This window comes from Chiloscyllium plagiosum, unplaced genomic scaffold, assembly GCF_037043375.1.
Source record: "Chiloscyllium plagiosum isolate Xiang-an unplaced genomic scaffold, Cpla_swu_hap1 HiC_scaffold_17, whole genome shotgun sequence".
NCBI classification, from domain to species: Eukaryota; Metazoa; Chordata; class Chondrichthyes; order Orectolobiformes; family Hemiscylliidae; genus Chiloscyllium; species Chiloscyllium plagiosum.
The window spans coordinates 50802703-50825712 of NW_028270155.1; the positions used below are offsets into that span (position 1 = coordinate 50802703).

General features: G+C 42.2%; 1 protein-coding gene across 1 annotated transcript in view; it reads right to left on the reverse strand.

Annotated features, from left to right (window-relative positions):
* LOC148147331 (uncharacterized) overlaps nt 1-23010 on the reverse strand; it is a 180408-nt gene that overhangs the window by 148016 nt on the left and 9382 nt on the right. The window lies entirely within an intron of this gene.

Sequence of the window (23010 nt, forward strand, 5' to 3'; positions counted from 1 at the left end):
CCTACTTTAGCTCATCTGCAGCTGAATCTCTCATCCATGCCTTTGTCACATTTAAACTTGACTCTATTCCTATGCACTTCGGACCAGCTTCCCATCTTCTTCCCAATGAAATCTAGAGCTCATACAAACTTTGTTCCCTACCTGTTAATTTGCTTCAAGTCCCATTCAACCAGAAGTCCCATTCAACCATCAATCAGCCTGTGATGGCTGATTTACACAGGCCTCCAGTCCAAAGTCTCCATTTTAAAATCTTAATGTTTATTTTCAAATTTCTCCATGGTTTTGATTCTGCCAAATTCTGTAAACTCTTAACCCCAAAACCCTTTGAGATACCCGTGCTCCTCCAATTCTGGCCTCTTGTGCATCCCAATTTTAGTTGCTTACCATTGAAAGGAGGGTGAAGGATAAAGCAAGGAAGCATTTCTTAGATAACTACACAAGTGGCAGGAAGATCTGCCAGCAACATTGGGCCAGGTAGAAGTGAAATCAAGCACGGATAGCTGTGAGCTCTGATATTATTCAGAATACTTTCCACTTCCAGACTGTGATACCTTAACCTGTGTCAAGAGGCAAAAATGAGCTGTCTCTAATTTAAAAAATGATTTTAGAGACTTAGCAATTCTTCAGCCAATATCCATGAAAAGAACAGATGACAATTTGATTATCCGCAAGTTAACTTATCGCCTAAACTAGCAGCTTTTACAAAGGAAATAAGGATTTTATGTCAGTTTTGTGAAATTTGATCCTTTAATAAGGAACATAAAATTTCATAGAATCTATGAACCAGTCCTAATCATACCTAAGAGCTCACTTCTGGTGCATAGCTATACTTTACAATCCCAAACTTATATTGTACATACATGGTTGCAAAAGCAGAATGAAATGCAATTAACACCATGCCTCATTCTGTCAAACAACAGTAATCATCCTTTAACCATGAACTTCAAAAGATATTTCCCAGAATCTTTCTGTGGAACTGTAACTAGCAAGAACCCAAAGGCTGTAGAATATTTCTTGTTCAAAGCGTAGAAACATTGGGAGTACTACTTAGCTATTAAGACCCATAATCTTAACCATAAACTCATAGTCCATATTGATTTTTATCTGACTTATGTAACATTAACCACGAACACAAATTTTACAAACACTGTATCAAATATGTGAAAAAGTAAAATTAAAGGAGACCACATGCACTCTTAATGCATGCAAACGTTATCGACAACTTCATGGTTGTAACAGCATAGTTTACGAGCAAAAGCCAAAATGGATAAAGTGTCCCTCACCCCCACAAGGCTGCTATATTGTTCAGATAAGATTTTGGAGATAACAGGAGTTTCTTTGAGAGTCGAGCATGTTAAACTTCTTTAATCTTTTGTTATGTCCATAGAATCATTTTTAAGTACATAAAGACATCCACATTGTAAATGATCTGTTGTGCTCATTATAATATCACATTTTACCACTTCATACTTCAACTTAATTAAATCATATCTAAGTGGGGAATTTGAGTCTAATAACCTGTCCATTAACTAAAAAAAAATCATGTTACGGTGTTGACATAGGACTGAGTCTTATCAAAAATCGTGAAATGCCATTTTTGATGAGTTTCATGGAGGGGTTCTTTCTGCAAGGCCTAGCAAATTTTATTGTGCTATTATCCAAAATTTACATTATTACAAAACTTGAGGCTGCTCTGTTCATCATATTTTCCCACTTGTCACCGTTATAAATATTTGCCTCGACTCTGACATCCCAGCTTTCTGACGCCAGCATCATTTTTCAAGTCCAGCCAAATGCACCTGGTCAAGTGCTGGTCATTTGGATTTGCCCTTCATCATACACATCGTGGGAGAGCAACCACAAATCAATGCTTCCCGAGGAATATAGGTGGCATGGGTGACACTTCGTTGCACATTTATGTGTCACGGTCTTAAATATATTGCTGTTTAGGATCCAAGCCACACAGCTTACCTGATCTTAGCCTCATCCCATCTTACAACACCGTCTGAGGGAGTGTTACTGTTTCCTCAATACTAAGTGTTATCCAAAACTTCCCATCATTCAATTTGGGACCATCTTGTCCAGGGAAGCCTTCAAACAGATGAAAGGTACTCACTTTTATTCAGCACCAACAGAAGTGAATAATAAGCAAAACGAAACTTCATTTGCCTCTCAGAGTAGAAATAGATTGCTTGCTTTTCAGGCACCAACAAATTCACTTTCAATTCACCCAGCTCTCATCTACCAGGATTGGATGTCAATTAAATCCTGTCTGGCATATTATGACCAATGCCAAAGAACTCTACAATGCGTAAGGAATTGATCAATGTCTTCGCTGCCTCAATGGAAGATTGTTACTGCTCTCTCAGCTCTTCAGCTTATCTCATCTCCGCTTTACCTGCTTCAAGTTTGCATGATGCATTACACTCTGACTGGAGTGTATTGCAAGGTCCCCCCAAAGCAATTTCGAATCAGAACCTCATCTTCATTTTGGGTTTAGATGAAGGATATGATCATAGCTGATCTGAATGTGGCCTTACCTGTACTTTTCTTTTTGCCCCAATAACATGCAACTCCTTGTCAATCAAGAATCTATCTAACTCCTCTTACGTTGATTTCTTGACTGAGCTAATTTCTCAGATTAATGACCATCTGAGAGAAGAAAATAATTCTTCATCTCCATACTAAATGGGAAATCTCTTATTTTTGCACTATATCCCCTAGTTCAAGACTACCCTGTAAGAGAAAAGAAATCTCCTACTACCTACTCTGTCAAGTTCCTTCACGAATTTGTATGTCTTAATAAGACCACCTCCCATTTTTCCAAACTCCAATTAATAAAGGCCTAAGCTGTTCAAGTATAGAAACATAGAAAATAAATAAAATGTTTAAAAAATCTACAATACAAACCAAACCTATTTAGCTGGCTTTTCCCATCAGTCAGTTCTTTGTAAAACAATTAGCTAACCATGAGCATATCATTTCCTATAACTTGAATTTTTAAAAATGGTTTCAATAAATTTCTACTATCATGGTTTTTTTCTGTATCTACAGCTTATATGAATTTGCACCTAATCTCACAAGCTGACCTGAACAGCATTAACTAAAATCAACTTTATAGAATTTTTCAATGCATTTTTCTCACAAAATACTAAAAATAGTTACGATAAACAATGCCTTCAATAAATGAAACCTGCTATAGTTAATAACATTCCATTTCGTGATCTATAGTATTTAACTGCTTTTTATCCTTTCACTGTATGACTAGCCACAGGACTGACCTCCAGCTAGCTTTGGCAGTTGTTCTATCAACCTGGTAGATTTCCTTACAGAAAATAAATTAAAAAGGTGTGACCTTGCTGAGGGCTCTGAGTGAAAATGAGGTACATCTTGTCAGAAGCTGAAGAGGCTATTTGAAACAAGGTTTGTTCAATTTGAAAGGCTGCTGCTTCACTTAGATCAAAAGTAAAGATAAAGCAGCAGGATGAAAAGGGCGAAACATTTTCACCAAGTGAAATTAAAAAACAACACTGAAAACCTGTTCAGCAACACAGTGGCCTTTTTGTATATTTATCTGGGCCTCATCAGCCACACCTTGCCCCTGTGCTCCAAGCATTGCCCCCTGTTGAATACACAAAGGTTGTCATGTCAGGGAAATGATGAGGATTGCTCACAGATATAAAACGGAGGACATATTTGCCAGACAAATACTACACCCCTTCTTTTCAGCAGGTCACCTGAGAGACATTTAATCCTCCCATATTTGACACACATAACAAAAACGATAGACGTATCTCTTGATCTAAGCAGCTGGACAATCAGAATAGGACAGGCAAAAACTTTCTTCTGGTTGCTACGAACGCAAAAGGATTTACCTTGCTCAAATATTTCACATGGCAATTTCAAAACATTTTGTGTACACAACTTTTAAAAAAACAGCAAAAGTTTAATTTAGTTTAAGATTCAAATTAATCATCTTCATGAAAGCAATAGATGCAACTATTTAATGCAGTAGCAGTAAAAAGCTCACTTACTCTTTGATCAAAGGTTACAAATGTGTTCTGATAAATTATTTCTTTGAAACATAAATAAAATATTCGATGCAATAAGTAATTTGTTATTATGCTTGAAATGGTATCAAGTATTTTAATGGGATCTTTCTTTTCTGTGGAATTTTTGTAAAATGTAGAGACATGCTAAAATGTTTCCAAGGGAGTAGTGGATAATTCAAAATATAAAATGTAACTGAATAAATTTTCTGCTTACTAGCCATGAATCAGTCAACATTTAGCCAAAGTTATAGAAGGTTGTGACCTTAGTCTGCTGTTCTTTTCAGAGAATTGATTTTAAACTATTTCCATCAAATTGGTTCAGTTTTCTGATGTTTTAGTAAAAGCATTTGCTCATTACATTTAGATTAATAACCTTTAGCAGCTTCAGTGTTGCCTTAGAATACATGTTTCAGGTAAAGGCTTATTATTTTTGTTCAGTATCAGAGTAGACAATAATTTATTAGCTTAATTTCATTGCAAAACTAACTTGTTTTAAATCTTCTCTTTACATGTAAACATTTCAAATAAAATTCTAATTTGATCTGTTTAGGAGGTCAACACAAATGTAGAAGTGGAAGATGGTTGGGGAATTTTAACGCAGACAGAAAAGTAGCCTAGTGTAGGGTGAGCCCATCTGGAAGCAGTAGCAGGAGGCCATACAATTTTATCAGCTGAATTTCAGTAACATGCTGCTGGCTAAATTTCCAATAATCTTCTGCTCCATTTGGTCCTATTCAGGCCAATGGTAAGAAGGCAGTCAAGTCCCAGTGGTGCTATATTTAAAGAAAACCCTACTGACTTTGCCTGTGTTTTGTTGCCTGCAATTTAAAGTTGCAGTCTGTGTGTTCAGAGTGAGAAGCCAGCAGGTATGTTGCCTACTATATTTTAAATGCCGCCACCCAATTTCCTCTGAACAGAGAAAAATAAAACTCACCCCTTGATGTCTGTTGGGAACCATTAACACAGTGTTTGAAAATGCACTTCAAACATTACTTAATCATTAACACACAGAGATTGCCATTAATGATGTTAATGGATAATGCACTAACACAATTTAGTTAAAACTGTAGTTAAAGGAATGTCATCTGAATATATTAATGCATGTGAATGAATGTGGAGGGGAAGGAGAGAGGGAGATTCGTATCACTATTGCCATAAGTGAACTTTGGTCTGGAATAACGCAGAAGTTTTAAAGTGATCTATATTTATAAACATTATGTCAGGTAACAGTCCTCACCATGAAGGGATTTTCCATATTACTGCAAGGTGCAGTGTTAAAAATAGATGTTCGCATTTTTCACATTTACCAGCAAATTTGTCATTTTGAAATAATAATCATCTGTTTGGAAATTAGAGGTTTCCTACAATTAATGGCAGCTGCACTCTTCCATAGTGGAAAGAATCTGAGACAGTATCCCAATATCTCTGCACAAGCTATAAAAATTACCTACGGCTGAATTTTATGTTTTTATAGTTAAGCCCAAGTTGAATTGAATTTTTGGATGTTTGGACATCATGAGATGAGTGAGTTCTCTCGTCGTATCTTAACAAACTGTATTAATTATCTACTACACCCCTATGGCATGTCTTTGATTCAACTTTTGCCCCATCTCACTGTGTGTCATTTCCATGTCTGGATTGGTCATGGACTGCAGCGGTTCAAGCAGACAGCTCTCCACCTCTTTCTTGAGCAACTCAGGATTGGACCAGCCAGCGATACTCAAGTTGCATGAGTGAATATTTTTTTAAAAATTGCAGGAGGCTACTCCACCACAATCCTGGTCCAGTCAGCAGAATCACAACTTCAGCAGCTCCATTATCTGCTCCACCATAGCCCTGGTTGAAGCTTGGACAGCAGGAAGGCTGACCTTGCCATCAGTCCTACTCCTCCTGTATCCATCTTTACCTTCCTTTGAATGCCATAAGTTACAATAAAACAAAATTAAGAATGTCAGATAATCGAGAATGGATATGCCATTCAGAATCTGCAAGCTTTACTCTTGAGCAAAAAGGTGTGTTTGTCCTCAGCCTTCTTCACTTTCTCAACTAACAAGTACCAGTGTTGAAAGGGGTTTCATCTCCACCCAATAAGGTTTGCTCATGAGACCAAATATTTGCAGGAGAGACTGCAAAAGAAAGTGGACGTCCTCTTCAGACTGATCATTGACGGCCTTACAACGTCTGAGGAGGAGATCGCTAGTGAATTATATTCTCAGGTCACAACACTAGTGTGTAATAATCTAAAACAAGCTCAATCAAATCTGAAAGAACAAAAAAAAATGACTTGGAATGTGTTGTTATTTATTGGTATTGAGTCAAAGGTTGGCCAGACAAAAGGCCCAGTCGGTTAGTATGAAGACTTATCTGAATAATTTCACCATTGCAGATGGCTTGTTGGTACTGGATGACAGACAATTTGTTACAGCTTCACTCAAAGATAATATTCTTGGCAAATTGCACCAGAAATACTTCAGTGTACCAAGTACAGAACCAGGCATCGATGTAGTGGTCAGGAATTCCCAAAAGACCTCATTCATTCTGAAGAAGCTGTACTTGTCTCGAAATATTAATTCTGTTTGGCTCGACAGATGTTTCTAGACCTGCTGAGTTTCTTTAACATATTCTGTATTTGTTTCAGATTTCCAGCATCCCGCAGTATTTTGCTTTGTTTTGAGGACCTCATTGCTGATTGGGAAACTTGTGCTATTTATAGTCCTGAACGTGCATAACCACTGATCCCAATACTTCCCACACCAGGCCATGCGAATGAATGGGAACTTACCTATTTATGTTTGACGGACAGTCCATATCCTGGTGGGGTTGAATATTTTTTTCCCCACTGGAAGTTAAAAAGATTTTGTACAAGCACTATGAATGCAGTTATCAGGGCCCTTTATGAAATGTTTGCTACCCATGGGATTCCTGATGTAGTCATATCTGACAATGACACAATTCAATGGGTTTTTTTAGTCAGTATACAGCCACTTCTGGATTTCAACAAGTGAACAGCTTCCCAAGATATCCACAATCAAATGGGAAAGCTGAGGAAGGGATACAGATGATCAAATCCCTTTGGAAAAAAAATTACCAACATTTATACAGCATTACTACATTACTGGGTCACCCAATTCCAACATGGGGTGAAAACTGAAGACTTAATTTCACAACATATCAAAGAGGCTGAATTTATAACCAAGTCCAAAAGACTATAAAAATGTTTTGAAGAAGTCCAAAACTAGAGGACATAGGATTAAGGTGAGAAGGGAAATATTTAAAAAAAGAACCTAATGAGTAACTTTTTCACGCAGAGGGTGGTGCATATATGGAACATGCTGCTAGAGGAAGTGGTGGAGTTAGATACAATTACAACATTTGAAAAGCATCTGGATGGGTATATGAATAGGAAGGGTTCAGAGAGATATGGGCCAAATGCTGGCAAATGAGACTAGGTCAAATTGGGTTGTCTGGTTTACGTGGAAAAGTTGGATCTGTTTCCATGCTGTGTATCTCTATGACTCTATGAACAGTCCCATCGATGGCTACTCACTATGATAGATGTCACCATATATAGTGGTTGCCAGACTTGGAACAATGATGATGGCTGTGGAGAAGGGATGTCATTAGAAGTGGTATGGTGTGCAAGAGTTGATGGACTAACAATAACTGTACATTGTCCATATAGTGGGGAATTTTGTACAGAGAAACCACAGGTCTCACTCCATAATAATCAGCCATTAACATCTCATGTTGAGGGGGTTTGGAGATATCATTATACACCCCTGGAGCAGGTGGGACTTGAAACCAGGTCATTAATACTTCATTGAGATGAAACTAACGAGGAACATCATGACGGTCATTGTTAAGAGGCCACTTAAGATGAAGATTAGAATCAAGATCAACAATCATTACTCCAAAGATCTTTCAAGTTAAAAAAACACTTTCCAGAAGGATTGTGAGATGTCAAGATTGCTCCGAATTTGAATTTGAGTTTGAATTTGTGAGATCAGAGATTTCGGAGTGTATTGGTAGGGAGAAATGTAGTACACTTATATATAGTAATGTATTTTGGGTTAAAACTAAGGGAAAAACAGCTTGCAGGAAGATGTTATACAAAATAGTGGTACTGAAAGAATTAATGTTTGTGATATGCTAAGCTCTGTCTAGTTTGGTGCTGTCACACAGCCTCTGGGTGGAGGATCAGCTAGAGTCTAATAACATTCCAGGAATTAATGTAATGTGTAAATAGTTACTCTAATGTAATAAACAAATCTTATTAAGAAAAATAAGAGCTCTTCTACTGATACCAAATGATGGTCAATCCTCAAGCACAGACCACTGAGCGCCCTTACATTAGCATATAAAGGAGGATTGGTAGCAGCGTTCTACTCCAACCACAAATTACTAGTGGTTGGTACCCAGGCATCATATCTCATAATAACAATAGCTACAATATCTTGAAGTGCACTTGCTAAACTGGAAGATGATACTTCAATATGATCACTGATCCTCTCTGAAAAGACAATCATTGATGGACACGAAATGTTGCAAAGAGCATCTCAATCTGCAAACCTTACCTGTGGGTCTCAACAAGGAAACAGCCTTTCACTGCTAGAAATGCTTGGGTACATCATTGCTCTTGATAATGACAATGAGAGATGGACTTTAGCATGCAGTCTTCAATGCCACAGATAAGAACTACCTTCATCCTGCAGATTTTACTATTGATGGCAAAAAAGCAGACACAACACAATTTTGGGTATATATTTATGAAGTGCTTAACTGTGATATTTACAGGGTGAAATGAAGCATTACCATTGTGAACACATGAAGATAAAATGGCACCCTGTGCTCAAGAACCCTCTTTCCAACTGCCCTCACATTTGATCTCAGAGAAGATGGAGACAAGCTGCTCAACTGTTATATTGTATGGCATTGTGGAGCATCATTGCGTAGGTATCCCAATCCAGTCTAAACTTCTATATTTCTGGCACAGATTAGAGCTCTGGCAGAAGGATTGGGAGCTGGCAGAAGATGAGATTATCTCAGTTCCTTTACTCTGCTCATTCATGAATTCACAGTCCTAAGTTGGCTCTTGAGTGGATTTAGTGGGGCTAGCTACTGGGCAGTCATCTATTTCAGCAACATTATCCCACCCTGCAAACATCCTGTGAAAGAAATGTAACTCGCCATGTTTTCCATGGCTGTCTGTGCTCATCCTCAGAATGGACAATCCAGGCTACTGATTGAGCTCTAACCTTTTTGCAGACACATATATTGCTCTTGCATGTACTTCAAGTGATGCAGCATGTGTCACTCCAAGAGATTGGCCACTGTCTTGTTGAAGCCATATGGTCATGCCTCTAAGACAAGATGTAATTCACTGCAATGGACTCCTCAACTGCATGAATGAGATCATTTTTTTAAATTTCAAAAATATACTTTATTCATAAAAGAATTTGATGGTCTGTACAGTTGGTCATGCCATACATATGTAAACATTTACATACAGAGATCAGAATTTATCATTTGTATACACAGTCTGTACGTTTATCAATCATATGTCCATATATTTAGCTGAGGCGTCAGCAGAGCCCAAATGACTGCGTGGGCCCCCTGTTCTTCTTAGGCAGGCAGATGTTATACGGTGGTCTTTCCCCACCGCGCCTTGGCAGCAGTTGCCCCAAGCTTCAGCTCGTCCCTCACCACATAGTCCTGGACCTTGGAATGTGCCAGTCTGCAACACTCAGTCGGGGTCAACTCCTTCAGCTGGATGATCAGCAGGTTTCGGACCAGCCAGAGAGCGTCCTTCACCGAGTTGATGATCCTCCAGGCACAGTTGATGTTCGTCTCGGTGTGCGTCCCGGGGAACAGACCATAGAGCAGGAGTCCCGCGTCACGGCGCTGCTCAGGACGAACCTCGACAAACACCACTGCAATCCTCTCCAGACTTCGTCTGCAAAGGCACATTCCAGAAGGAGGTGTGTGATAGTCTCGTTTCCCCCCCCCCCAAGCCATTTCAAGGGCAGCGTGCGGTGCGGCTGAGAATCCGGGTGTGTATAAAGGATCTCACAGGCAGAGCCTTTCTCACCACCAGCCAAGCCATGTCTTGGTGCTTGTTGGAAAGTTCTGGCGATGAGGCATTCTGCCAAATGGCTTTGACAATCTGCTCAGGGAACCGCTCGATAGGATCCGCCCTCTCCTTTTCCCGAAGGGTCTGAAGGACACTACGTGCTGACCACGTCCTGATGGACTTGTGGTCAAAGGTGTTTTTCTTCATAAACTTCTCCACGAAGGACAGGTGATACGGAACGGTCCAATTACTCGGAGCGTTCCGCGGCAGCGAGGCCAAGTCCATCCTCCCCAACACCGGGGACAGATAGAACCTCAGTACGTAGTGACACTGGGTGTTTGCGTACCGGGGATCCACGCACAGCTTGATGCAGGGTGAGGGTGGCATTGGGTGTATTTTTTACCCCGTTGCCCAGATCTTTGTACAGCGAGTCCCTTCGGAACCGGTCCATCTTTGACCTCCATATAAATTGGAAGATGGCCCGGGTGACTGCAGTGGCACTGGTTCTGGGAATAGGCCAAACCTGTACCACGTATAACAGCAATGACAGTGCCTCACACCTGATGACCAGGTTTTTTCCTGCGATGGAGAGCGACCGTAGCTTCCATCTGCCCAGTTTCTGCCTCACTTTGCTGATACGCTCCTCCCAAGACTTGGCGCACGCCCCAGCCCCCCCCCGAACCAAATACCCAGCACCTTCAGGTGGTCGGTCCTGACGGTGAAGGGGATTGAGGATTAGTCGGCCCAGATCCCGAAGAGCATGGACTCGCTCTTGCCTCGGCCCCCGAGGCCCGTTTGAACTGGTCACATATGCACATGAGTCTGCGCACGGACAGCGGATCTGAGCCGAAAACGGCGACGTCATCCATGTACAGGGAGGCCTTGACCTGCAGGCCCCCGCTGCCAGGAATAGTCACCCCTCTCAGGCTCGCATCCTTCCTGATGGACTCGGCAATGGCTCTATGCAGCACACAAACAAGGCAGGAGAGAGAGGGCAGCCCTGCCTGACTCCTGATCTGACTGGGAAGCTATCTGATTCTCACCCATTGATTGAGACTGCACTGACAATGTTGGTGGAGAAAGTGAGGTCTGCAGATGCTGGAGATCAGAGCTGAAAATGTGTTGCTGGAACAGCGCAGCAGGTCAGGCAGCATCCAGGGAACAGGAGAATCGACGTTTCGGGCATAAGCCCTTCTTCAGGAATGAGGAAAGTGTGTCCAGCAGGCTAAGATAAAAGGTAGGGAGGAGGGACCTGGGGGAGGGACGTTGGAAATGCGATAGGTGGAAAGAGGTCAAGGTGAGGGTGATAGGTCAGAGTGGGGTGGGGCGGAGAGGTCAGGAAGAAGATTGCAGGTTAGGAAGGCGGTGCTGAGTTCGAGACAATGTTGGTGTAGAGCAGTCTGATCCAATTGCAGATTCCCTCCCCAAAGCCCATTTTGGAGAGAACATCTCTCATATACTGTGTGATATCCTGTCAAAGGCTTTCTCCTGGTGCAGGCTGATCAGGCAGGTGTCCAACCCTCTGTCCTGCATGTAGGCGATCGTATCCCTGAGGAGTGCGAGACTCTCAGCGATCTTCCTGCCCAGTACAGCACAGGTTTGGTCAGGGTGACTCACCGACCCCAGAGCAGACCTGACCTGGTTGGCGATTACCTTTGACAGAATTTTGTAATCCGCATTCAACAGTGAGATTGGTCTCCAATTTTTGAGTTCCTCCCTCTCCCCCTTCTGCTTGTAGATGAGGGTGATGATGCCTTTCCTCATGGATTCACTCATGGTACCTGCCAGAAGCATACTGACATACACCTCCAGCAGGTCCTGGCCAATCAAGTCCCACAGAGCGGAATAGAGCTTGACCAGTAAGCCGTTGCTTCCAGGAGTTCTATTCTTTTCGAAGGACTCGAGGGCCTTGGTCAGCTCGTCCAGAGATAGTGGCTGGTCCAGTCTCTCCTGTGTTCTGTCCTCTAAGACTTCTGTGATAGAGGACAGGAACGACTGGGAGGCCGCGCTGTCGGCTGGCTTTGCGTCAGACTGGCATAGAAGGATTTGCTGATCCTCATGACGTCAGCCTGAGATGTCGTTATCGAGCCATCTTCTTCCTTCAGGCTGCTGAGCACGGAGCTCTCTTTGTGCACCTTCTGGAAGAAGAAACGTGAGCACGTCTCGTCCTGCTCCACGGAGCAGATGCTGGATCGGAAGATTATCTTGGAGGCCTCCGAGGCAAAGAGCAAGATTTGCTGGCCCTTCACCTCCTTGAGTTCCTCCGTGACATCGACCCCCATCGTCTGCAGCAGGAGCAGATTCTGCATACTTTCCTGGAGCTGGGACAGTTTTCCCTGCCTCTCTCGCACCTCCTGAACACCTTTGAGGATCAAGAGCCTCTTGATGTTCCCTTTTACTGTTTCCCACCAGTCCACTGGGGACTCAAAGAGGGGCTTCATGGTTCTCCAACCTGTGTAGTCCCTCTTGAGCTCCTCAATGTTTCCTGGGGTCAACAGCTTTGTGTTCAGCTTCCACGTTCCCTTACCAGCCCGCTGTTCATCCTGTAGGTGACAGTCAGCCAGCAGGAGGCAGTGGTCAGAGAAGAACACCGGCTTGACGTCGGTGGATCTGACCGAAAGCATTCGGGTCATACAGGTAATCTATCCTTGAGCGGATAGACCCGTTTGCCCGTGACCAGGTGTATCTACGCTGAGCGACGTCATGCAGCTTGGCATCTTTTACCATGTCCATCAGGGCTCTGGACATGGCGTCCAGTTTACTGTCCACCCCACCAGATCGTCCATCTGCATCAATGATACAGTTGAAGTCTCCGGCTGGAATGATCGGCCTGGACATAGCCAGCAACAGTGGAAGCTGCTGCAGGACGGCCAACCGTTCACTCTTACCCACTGGGGCGTACACATTAATTAGTCTCAGGGGGAGCATTCATGTACATGACATCGGTGACGAGGAGGCGCCCGCCCACCACCTCCTTAACCTCGGAGATAGTGACGTTGCCTCCTCGCAACAGGATACCCAGGCCGGAGGCGAGGCTATCGTTATCCCCCGACCAAACTGTTGGCCCATGGGCCCACAAGCTCGACCATCTCCTGTAGCTGCTAAGGTATCCCACACTGCTGCAGAAACAGGACGTTGGCTTTAACATTGGCCAGGAAGGCCATCGTAGATACACATCGCGTAGCCGATTTGATGCTACACACATTGATGCTGGCAATTCTTATCCCCATTTTAACAGCTTACGAGGTTACAAGTGTCCATTTGCTGCTGCTCTTGCCTCTCTGTGTGCATCCCCGTGGTGATGGCAAACTGCTGGACCCTCCCAGGGCTGAGGTAGCTGTCTGGCTCCACGTTGGGGCGATTTCCCTGCTCTGGTGTCTTTGGGTCAGGCCCAGGGTCCGCACAGTCCGGTTCTCCATCTGACAGTGGGGCTGTCACAGGACTGCTGCTCCCAGTTACCTGGAGCTGTGGGCCGGTGGGTACCTCTTGGTTCTCACCAGGTGGGGGGAGGCCTTTATCCATCGCCTCAGAGGGATAGTCTTTTCCTGTTTGGGCGGTGCTGCCCTCCTTTTTCCCCACGGCGCTCTGTCTCTTCCTCTGGTGACGACCCTCCTTGCGCCCGTCCTCACCGTCAGAGGAGCTGCCTGTATCCTCGTCGTGTAGGTGTCGCTTCCCCCTTTTGCTGAGTGGTTTTGGGGGCCTTGTGAGGTTTCCTCTTCCTGCTTTTGACAGTAATCCAATCCTCTGCCTCCTTTGTCCCCTCCTCTTCCATTTCCTCCATCTGTCTTGAAGGAGCTTGGATCGGCTGCTGCACCTCCCCACTGTCTGCCGTCTGCTCCGCTACAGCTTGCCCTTCCTTCTGGGTGCCTCCAGACACCGTTCCCGTGCTGTTTTGTGGTACCTTGCTGGTCTTAGGCGGTCCACGTCTCGTTTTGCCACCTCCGGCCATCTGTGCATAGGTGGCGGCCCCTCGTCTTGGGCAGGCCTTGTACATGTGGCCCGCCTCTCCGCACAGATTACAGTTCTTGGACTCCTTACATTCCTTGGTCGGGTGGCCTTCCTGCTTGCAGTTTTAACAGACGGTCACCTTACAATCCGCCACCATGTGGCCTGACCTCCCGCAGGTTCGGCACACTTTCAGCTGCCCTGCGTAGGTCAGGTAACCTCTGCTTCCTCTGATGGCAAAGCTGGAGGGTGTGTGGAGGATGTTCCCACCGGCATCAACCCTCAGGGTTACCCTGACCTGTCGTTCGCTGGTCCAGATCCCGAACGGATCGACCACATCGGTACTCTCTCCCTCGACCTGGACGTATCTTCTCAGAAAGGTCAGGACATCTGCTGCTGGGACGTGGGGGGTTTTACATGTGGATTGTTACAACCCGACTCCTGTGCGCAGGAAGCACATGCAACGGGACCACCGACAAGATGGAGAACAGAGGTTCCCCTTCCTTCTCCTTGAAGATCTTCATGAGCAGCTCACAATTCTTCACACTCCTGAAGGTCACGTCAAAATAGCCTGCCGCAGGGAAATCCTGCAGGCAGTACACGTCCACTGTTTTGAACCCGCAACTCTCCAGCAAAATCTTCATGCGCACCATCCGATCGACTGGTATGTGCTCCTCCACCTTCTTCACAGTCACCCTGACTATGTTGCGAATGCCCTGGCCTGGGCCGCGAGCGGCTGCTGAGGCCATAGCTCTGAGGTTGGCTGGTACCTGAATTGGCGTTAGGCCGAAGCCAGCATAAAGATCCACCAAGAGCAGGTCAGCACAACCAAACGATCCTCCAATGTCCAATCACAATCCAGCGATGGTCTCCAGCATCCGACGACTCGCAACACGATCCTCGTGGTTTCTCCCTCGCCAGCACACGTCCGCTGCGTCGAACCTGCAGCACTCGAGCAGAATCTCTTCCTCTGGTCCTCAGGAACTACACACATTCCGAGCCAAAAGGCCAAGAAGCGATCATACTAACCCTCTCTGACATCCACATACTTACTACTGGTGGCTTAATTACTGTGCTCCCAGAAGCTGATTCCTGAAACTCTCCCTCCTTACCCACTTGAGCATCATGGTGAATTTCCACATCCTTGAAAGGGAACTGTGAAAAGATGTCTCTCTTGCATACTCTGTTGTGGTGCTGTTCACTACACACCCCTGATTTTAAATGTGTACCACGTCCTCTGATGTGCTTGTATTTGTGCTGGTCGAATATCAGCAGATCACAAATGAGTCTCCTCATGCCCAAGGGACGAGTTGGCCTGGGGTAAGGGTGTAGTGAGCAATAGGAAGGTGAGTTTGAGTGAGCAGTGCTGGAGCCTTGTGAGACATTAAAGAGAAATGAGAATGAGATGTAACCTTTCATACTGTGAAGCACGTTTTGATACATGCCCTCACACTTAATTATAATGCCAGAGCCTTTGTTATCCAAGCCAATCTTTACACACCGTCTCAAATCAACAAATTCTACTCAGTGAACTAACAGAACTATAACCATCATTATCACGATTAGAAAGATACCTTTAGCACTTGCTATAGACAATATTCTCCATCCTTGACAAATTCCCAGTCTTGAGGAAGTACAGCGCGGCCTCCTGGGCTCGAGGAAGCCGGCACGGACTCCCGGTCTCCTCGAGGTGAAATCCACTGTGGACTCCATGCTTTAGAAAGACTGTAATGCTGAAGTTTTATTTTTATTTGTTTATTTTTCTAATTTATACCTAAGATTTTATACCTAGGTATCTTTGTACCTAAGATGGTATCAGAAATTGCAGCTTTTTACACTTTTCACTGTACTCATGTATCCTTGTGCTTGAGCATATGTGACAATAAACCTGACTGTATTCTACATTCCTCTCTTATGACACAGAGGATCTAATGTGCCAGGTCACCCACAATAGATGTAGAATCCACTTGTGAACCGGCACTTGGACCTCTCCATGTGCTTGTGCTGAAAAACTTACTATGCTGGAGTGCAGTAGGTTTCCAGCATCTGCAGTCATTGTTTTTACCTCGTTGATTTTAACCCTACTGCGAATCCTCTTGCAAGGATGCCTGCCTTGAAGAAGTTTTCCTCCTCTCTCTACAAGAATCTCAGGGAGTCTCTCTCTCACTGCAACTCCCAGGTCATTTCCTCAGCCCTGAAGCTCTTCAACCATGTCCTGAAACAAACTCGGTATCTCTCCCCACCCCCACCCTTCTCTAGCTTATCTCTCCACGCTTCAGGCTCTCTGCCTTTATTCCTGATGAAGGGCTTTTGCCCGAAACGTCGATTTTGCCTGTCCTCGGATGCTGCCTGAATTGCTGTGCTCTTCCAGCACCACTGATCCAGAATGGAATCTCTTTCTGCATTACACTGTTCCCTGCTATATTCATGGGGCAGGCTCTCCTCTGCATTGGTTTCTACTGGCAGGTTTTAGGAAACATTATCTTCCATATAAAATGGAAAGCCATCAATGCCCTTCCTTGTCTAGAATCTGGAGATCCCCAGTTGCTGAAGTGGGGCACAGCCCCTCCCACTTCTTCCTATTATCTCTTTGATGAGACATCCTTGAATGCAAAGTAGAACAAAGGTTCCATCTTCCAATGATCGTACACATACATCTACTTATCCACATGAACCATCTTCCCAATCTCATCAATGTTTTATGTTGGGTTGATGTGAAAGAGGGAGGAAAATGAAATTGGATGAATGGCTTTTGTTCCTATAATTCTCACTATTTTAATCTGAACAATTTAGTTTACCAAAATAAATATTGGAAGAATAAACGAGTCACAGCATTGTATGTATTATTTATAATTTATTATTTTAGACTTAAACTGAAAAGCCTAAGTCTGCCAATACAATATGTAAAAATATACAATGTATATAGATTCAACAAAAAGAAGTTAGTTTGACCTTAAAATTCCAGCAATGTCAGAATCATTAAATCCTAAGCCATACAAACAGTGTGACTTCCAGGCACACAAACATAAGAGGATTAAGGTAAGTATCCCACCTAAAAGCCTGCAAAAACAAAGCTTATTTTCAAGACCTAAAGAAAGCAAATGAAACACTAATTTAGAAATCTCAAAGAATGGTTCAGTTCCTCTTAGCTAAATTGAAGTATCAAATGAAAAAAATCACCTAAAGGTGTTTAAGCCAGTTACTGATAGTTGGCTAATTGCCCTGTAACTAGTTACAGTCTAAGGCTGGAATTTCAAGAACCCCTGACTTCCATTTCTCATGGACAGACTTAAGTATGCCAGGACAAAAAATTTCTTTTGATCATCTAAAAGCAAGATCCACTTGACTTAAAAAGAGTAGCTGCCAAATTCTTTCTTTTCTTCAAATGCAAGTTATGGTTCAGGAAGCCAGATTCCTGGTAGCATTCCATTTACTTTTAAGTAGCAATCTTCAGTTGTGCTATTAATACTGTGTGGAAACATTGTAGAAAAATTAGATGTATGGATAACCAAAGAATTCTTGAAGGAAATTCAGGCATCAGAACAGCTTAAATATAGTGTAAATCCCTTTCTGATCTATGATTTCCAGAAACTTTATTATGAATGACCTATCAGCTAAACAAAAAGGGCAAACTAGGGAATACTAAATTCCCTGGCAAAGTACATCTCAGCTTACAACCACTTACTGCAACACTGATTAAAAGAATATGAAGAATTGCCGCACATGACATAGGAGGTTGAACTGCTAGAGTTGAAAGATAGGAATTCAGGTGAAGTTACATAGATTTTCCATAAATGTGGTGGCCAATTCAATTTTACAATGGGATTACAGGATGAGATGCCAAGTATAGAAGATTAGAAATAAAATCAGGTGAAAAACAAGAAGTTAACAAGGGGTTATAAATAAAAAAGGATGCATAAGGATTACAATACCAAGGGAATTAAGCATTTTTTGACTATTTTAACAAAATAATACTGAAACCATAGGGATACTTGGATTTCACACAGGCAAGTTAGGAGAATGAAATTTGGCTAGAAGCAACAAAAAGAGCAATCAATCATTCACATTGGTTTTGTAATAGCTGTCTTTTTTTAAAATTAGCTAAAAAGACAATTTAACTGCATAAATTTTTGACATGTTTGTTAATGCTATGTCATAAAATTCAGAGCAGTTGAATGGCTTTCATGGTCCCTGCCACTTCAGGGACAATTGTGTTTATACTTGTGGTTATATCAGGCAAAATATCTCAATTACTATCTTCCAGGTGAGCTTGGACGTTATCACGCACTGCTGACAATCTGCACTAAAATCTGTTATTAGTCATACTTGTATGACTAATGTGATTCAGGGTGCCTGATTATTATCCTTCAGTTCCATCAGAATATATTCACTTATGGCTACTGCACCCATGTTTTGAGGCAAAAGAAAATCTCTGCAGCATTCAACATGTTCGTGGCCAATGTGATACTTCACAATTTCCATGTCATGTACGCTAAATCTCACATTTTTATGAGACTCCAGTTGTGGAATTTTGTGCGAGTTTCTCCAACCCTACAATCTTCTTGATGGAGAATGCAGGATTTTTGTTTATTTGTATGAAAATTCCACGCATGATGAAAGCTCTTGCATATAACACGCCACACTTTAACTATGTAGGGAAGCACAATGAATCTTTCTGTGCAAGAAAAAGGAAACACATCATATATTGTCAATGACTCAAAGTAAATAATTTGCCTACATTAATTCGAAGATAGATTACCAAGATTGCACAGTAAAGTGAAATTTTAATGACTGCAATTTCATCACTGAGCTCATTTAATTTTCAAAACTGGTTTCAATTTTTGTTTTAGAAAGAAAGATTTGCATTCATATTGTGTCTTGCATGAACACTGGACTTCCCGAGCTACTTTGCAATCAATGAAGTACTTCTGAAGTGTAATTATAGTGGTAATTTATGAAATGCAGCATCCAGTTGTGCATAACAAGCTTACACAATGGCAATGTGATATGCAACAAAAGACAATCAGCATTCATGTTGTTGATTGAGAGATAGGCCAGGTTGACAGGGAGAAGTGCCATGCTCCTGTTCACATAACTCTATGACATCTTCTAAATCCACCTGAGAGGGAAGATGGGACTTCAGTTTAAGATCTCATTTGAAAGATGATACCTTTGATAGTGCAGCAATCTCTCAGCACTGCAGAGTAGAGTCAGCCTTGATTTTGTGCTCAACTCCGAGGTGGAAACTTGAACCCGCCATCTTCTATTACAGAGGCAAGAGTCCAACCAACTCAGAATCATTTGTGAATTTCATTTGCAACATGAAATTATAGTTCAGACAGTAGGAACCTGTTGTCAAACTTTCATCAATGCTATTCCTTGGTAAATCTCTAAGAAGTCCACAATAACTATATGTTGAACACTCAACTTCCAGGCATCCACAGCAAAATTATAAAAATTAATGAATTGCCCTAAAATCATCAAACTTATGTAATTGTCTGTATGGTGTTGCCCATTCAAATTACTCTTACTTTTCTGAGATCTAATCTGATCTGTGTTTTTCTCTTGTGCACAGATTCCGTTGTATTTTCAAATCTTGCAGTCAGCCCTTGCATATGGGACCCTATTCTCTGCAAGAGTTCAACTATTGATCTTGTATTTTTCAAAAAAATCTATCATTTTTTTTCTGTCCTTCATTACACTCTTTTAATCTAACATTCACTTATTTTCATGAATGCTTATTGTTAACTGCTCCTTTTCAAATTTGTCTTGACACTGTATGTGAGATCAAGAATGACCTTGTCGCTTCATACTTCCCACACTGGGACAAAAGTATTCAGCCAACACTGGGAGTAACATGTCTTGTAATGTAAAATGAATTATCACCAATGCTCATCATAATGAATGAGCTTTGGTAGTTGAATGAGAAGACAATCCAGTCTTAAACATAGTAGCTTCATACGAGTTACGCTGATGTAATAAACATTGTTACAGAGACTGTGAGGAAGACCCTGATGACACCACTCCTCACTATTAATCATTTCAGACTCTTTTACCTTGATACACTACGTTGGTGCCCAGTAAACTTTCAGACAATGATGTAGGCTGCAGCACATTAAACCAGAATTGAGGACTTTAATAGCAAATTAAGTAACAGGTGAAATTACAAACAAGCACTACTGATGAGAACAGAGATAACACGAAGAGAAAGTGGCACATTTTATTTTTATACGTTAACAGTGCTATGGGAGTCTAACTTGTAAGAAATTCATTCCACGTTAGATGGAAGAAAAATTAGAAATTCCTGACTGGAGTTTCTTCTGAGTGTTTAAGCAGCCTCTTTTTAAAACTCTTCCCTGGCCCCTTGATTATATTTTGGAGGTATTGAGCTGATGAGCTCAATAGGATAGATGTCTGAAATAGGGACCTAGCAATCTAATGTGACAACTTAGGTAAATGAGATGCCCAGTAAAGAGAGACAAATAAAAAATAAAATGTAGTAGAACCAATATGGAAGTTCAGTGACATGGAAAAAGAGACTAAATGAGGCAGAGTTGCATGTCAAGCACACAAAGGAGAAAAACTCAGAAAAACTGCAGCAGTGGCAAGGTGAGAAAGAAGCTTTCATTTTTTTCTACTCCTTTTCGTAGGGGCTGGGGAATGGAACATTTGGTGCCAGTATTCAGCAACCATCCGTGAAATTAATTCAAATATATTTCTAGGTGATGGGCAGTGATTTAGATGACTGGTTTATTCCAGTTCAATTCCAAAGCAAATTGTACCACCAGCTGCACGAAATGAGAGTTTTGCATTAAATGTCACTTGCATGTTATTTATATATATATATATATATATATATATATATTAGATATGTGTGTGTGCATATATTATATATATACACTATATAAGTTAAGTAGGTTGCTTGGAAGGAATTGACTAAATAACCAGGAAATAAGTTAAATCAAGCAATAGAATACCACAAATCATTTATCATCGTTGACACAAGTTTTGAAGATGATTGGGTTTTGATATCAATCAACTAATTGCAAAATCATCACTGCAATTTCTTACTTCATTGTTGCAAAGGCAAATTATTATAGAACGTCACTTAAACCCTTGTAACAATGATAAGCAGTGGCTTATGTCTGAATCGCCTTTCTGCCTGAAGAGTCTTAGCAGCTGATATTGGAGGTAGAAAGAAATTACAAATAAGGTTTTCTAAAGTTTAAATGATATGATGACACAACTGCAATTACACTTATGTATAATCAATGCATTAACACAGAAATAAATATTCAGAGAAATAAATTTGAGCAATAAAACTACCCACAAGTGATGTAAAAATGGAGAAATGTGAAGTGTCCTGCATACATCCAATAAAAACTGAAAACTACATGGGACAAAACAAACAACTTGGTGCTCAGTTGTTTGAATTCACATTTTTGACAATTACATTTGGATGTATCAGGTCTCTGCAATGTCCATTAGGTGCCTAATGACTTTGTATAAGGGACAGAGTAGAGGCTGAGACTTCTTAATTCAGAAGCTCCATCCTCAGACTCTTGGAGGACCTGATGTCTGTGTGGCAGCTAATACACTGATTGAGAAACATTGGCTCATAATGAACATAAAGTCATAGAGATGTACAGCATGGAAACAGACCCTTCGATCCAACCCGTCCATGCCGACCAGATATCCCAACCCAATCTAGTCCCACCTGCCAGCACCCAGCCCATATACATCCAAACCCCTCCTATTCATGTACCCATCCAAATGCCTCTTAAATGTTGCAATTGTATCAGCCTCCACCACATCCTCTGGCAGCTCATTCCATACATGTACCACCCTCTGCGTGAAAAGGTTGCCCCATAGGTCTCTTTTATATATTTCCCCTCTCACCCTAAACCTATGCCCTCTAGTTCTGGACTCTCTGACCCCAGGGAAAAGACTTTGTCTACTTATCCTATCTATGCCCCTCATAATTTTGTAAACCTCTATAAGGTCACCCCTCAACCTCCGACACTCCAGGGAAAACAGCCCCAGCCTGTTCAGCCTCTCCCTGTAACTCAGATCCTCCAACCCTGGCAACATCCTTGTAAATCTTTTCTGAACCCTTTCAAGTTTCACAACATCTTTCCGATAGGAAGGAGACCAGAATTGCATGCAATAACCAATGCCCTGTACAGCCGCAACATGACCTCCCAACTCCTGTACTCAATACTCTGACCAATAAAGGAGAGCATACTAAACGCCTTCTTCATTATCCTATCTACCTGCGACGCCACTTTCAAGGAGCTATGATCCTGCACTCCAAGGTCTCTTTGTTCAGCAACACTCCCGAGGACCTTACCATTAAGTGTATAAGTCCTGCTAAGATTTGCTTTCCCAAAATGCAGCACCTCGCATTTATCTGAATTAAACTCCATCTGCCACTACTCAGCCCATTGGCCCATCTGGTCCAGATCCTGCTGTAATCTGAGGTAACCCTCTTCGCTGTCCACTACACCTCCAATATTGGTGTCATCTGCAAACTTACTAACTATACCTCTGATGCTCACATTCAAATCATTTATTTAAATGACAAAAAGTAGAGGGCCCAGCACCGATCTTTGTGGCACTCCACTAGTCACAGCCCTCCAGTATGAAAAACAACCCTCCACCACCACCCTCTGTCTTCTACCTTTGAGCCAGTTCTGTATCCAAATGGCTAGTTCTATGTTCGATGAGATCTAACCTTGCTAATCAGTCTCCCATGGGGAATCTTGTCGAACGCCTTACTGAAGTCCATATAGATCACATTTACTGCTCTGCCCTCATCAATCTTCTTTGTTACTTCTTCAAAAAATTCAATCAAGTTTGTGAGACATGATTTCCCACACACAAAACCATGTTGACTATCCCGAATCAGTCCTTGCCTTTCCAAATACATGTACATCCTGTCCC